The sequence below is a fragment of the Marmota marmota genome, unplaced genomic scaffold (assembly GCF_001458135.2).
Source record: "Marmota marmota marmota unplaced genomic scaffold, marMar, whole genome shotgun sequence".
NCBI classification, from domain to species: domain Eukaryota; kingdom Metazoa; phylum Chordata; class Mammalia; order Rodentia; family Sciuridae; genus Marmota; species Marmota marmota.
Genome location: NW_026000000.1, coordinates 9,819,827 through 9,822,774, shown reverse-complemented (window position 1 = coordinate 9,822,774; position 2,948 = coordinate 9,819,827).

Sequence of the window (2,948 nt, the reverse complement as noted above, 5' to 3'; positions counted from 1 at the left end):
ACTCCTCAAAGTGTTCCACAAAATAAAAAAGGAGGGAATATTGCCAAATTCATTCTATGAAACTAGTATCACTCTGATTCTAAAATCAGGCAAAGATACATCAAGGAAAAAAAACTTGAGATTAGTAACACTGATGAACATAGATGAAAAAATTCTTAATAAAATATTTGCAAAGACATTTAATAATACATTAAGAAGATAGTATTCCATGGTCAAGGGGTGCAAGGTTGGCTCAACATATACAAATAAATAAATGTGCAATTCACCATGTAAATAGAGTTAAGGACAAGAATCACACAATTATCTCAATAGATGCAGAAGAAGCACTTGACACTTTCTCTATTTGTGTGAGAAACTAGAGAAATTTGTGGTAGAGGAACTTACCTCAACATTATAAAGACTATATATGACAAATTCAGGGTGAACAGCATACTTAACACAGGAAAACTGAAATTATTTCCTCTAAAAACTCTTACTAATCCCATTCAACATAGTCCTTTAAACTCTATCCAGAGAAATAAGGAAAGAGAAGGAAATTAAAGAGATACAAGTAGTAAAGGAAGAAGTCAAATTATTTTTGTTTGCCAACAACAGGATCCTTTGTCTAGAAGACCCAAAATGTTCCTCCAGAAGACTTCTAGAGCTGATAAACAAATTTAGCAAGGTACCAGGATACAAGATCAACACAATCAGCTGCTTTTCTGTACTCTGCAATGATTCCTCTGAGAAAGAAATGAGGAAAACTAACCCGTTCATAATAAACTAAAAAACAAACAAACAAACAAAAAACAAGACAAAAAAACCTTAGGAATAAATCTAAGGATGTGAAAGCCCTTTACAACGAATATAATTAAACACTGAAGGCAGGTAATGATAGATATGGGCTGTATATGGGCTGAGATTGTCTGAATGGACAGGAGAGGATTGATTGAAGGACTGGAATCATGGAAATTGAATGGAGAATGTAAATCCTGATATGCTGTGGCCCTGGGTAACTCATAAGCAAAGAGCATGGTACAAGGTGATGCCAGGTGTCCCAAGTCAAACTTTGCCTAGTTCACCACTAGGCTTACCATTGTCTTCTAGGGGGAAAATACGCACATGCATCTATCCATCCATCCTTTCATTTATTTATTCTCAGAAAAAATGTTTATTTACCTCTTTCCCTATGTCAGACATTTTTCCAGCAGTGTGGACGCAATTAAAGACTTTACAGAGGAGTGGAGAAAGAGGACAAGAAAACAGACCATTACAAGTCATTGTGATGAATAGGAACATGGTGATAAGACCTATGCTAGAATGCCCTGGGGTGTTGGTCCTGGACTTGCCATTCACTGGCCATGGTATCATGGGGAAGAAGACAATCTCCCCCCCAAGGGGGTACTATACCCCCCATGTCCTCCTCTTCACTTGTTTGAGGATCAATCAAACTCATGTATTAAAGAGCTCCTTGGAAATGATATCATTATATAAAGGTACATTTTAACTTATCAATCATCAATGAATCCATTATACTTATATTACACCAGCAGACCTCTTTTAAAATTTTCCTGTAATAAATAGTGTCTGAGACATAGACACACACACACAAAAAAAAAAAAAAAAAAAAAAAGAAAGAAAGAAAAGAAGAAGAAGACCATAGAAGATGGAAAGATTTCCCATGCTCTTAGATGGGCAGAATTAATATTATCAGAATGTCCATACTACCCAAAGTATTATACAGATTCAATGTAATCCCATCATAATATCAATAATATTCTTCATAGAAATAAAAAAATCTAAAATTCATTTGGAATAAGAGACCTAGACAAATCAAAGCAATACCGAGCAAGAAGAATAGTTTGGGAGCATCACAATACTATACTTCAAATTGTACTACAGAACTATAGTAACAAAAACAACCTGGTATTGGCACCAAAATATACATGAAGACCAACGGAACAGAAGTCACAGAAACAAATACATATATATATAGAGAGAGTCATCTGATATTAAAGAAGGTTCCAAAACAATACATTGGAGAAAAGACAGCCTTTTTAACATTTGGAATTGGCCAACCATGATATCCATATGTAGAAGAATGAAACTTGATCCCTATCTTTCACTCTGCACAAAAGTCAATTCAGAGTAGATCAAAGACCTGGGAATTAGACCCTGCAACTGCTAGAAGACAATGTAGGCACAACATTCCAACATAGAGGGCACACACATTGACTTCCTTAACAGGACCCCAAAGAACAATAAATAAAACCAAAATCAACAGGTGGGATGATATCAAATTAAAAATTTCTTTACAGAAGATAAAACACTTGAGAATGTAAAGAAAATGTCTACAGAATTGGAGAAGATCTTTGCCAACTGTTCCTCCAGCTGGGAATTAATATTCAGAATGTAAAAAGAATTAAAAAAAACATATGCCAACCCTCCCTCCAAATAACCCAAATGGGCCAAATACATAGAGAGACACTTCTGAAAAGAAGAAATACAAATGGCTAATAAATATATGAAAAAAATGTTCAACATCTGCAGCAATTAAGGAAATGCAAATCAAAATCGCATTGAGATTTCATCTCACTCCAGTCAGAATTGTGTATACCAATAATACAAATAATAATAAATGTTGTTGAGGTGGGGGAAAAGGTAAACTCATACATTGCTAGAGATATTGCAAATGAGTACAATCACTCTGGAAAGTAGCATAGAGATTCCTCAAAAAACTAGGAATATAAACATCATATGGCCCGAGCTATTCCACTCACCTGTATATATCTAAAAGATCTAAAATCAGCATACTATAGTGATACAGCAATTTCAGTGTGCATAGCAGCACAATCACAGTAGCCAAGGTATATAATCAGCTCAGGTGTCCATCAACAGAATGGATAAAGAAAATTTGGTATATATATATATATATATATATATATATATATATATATATATATATATAT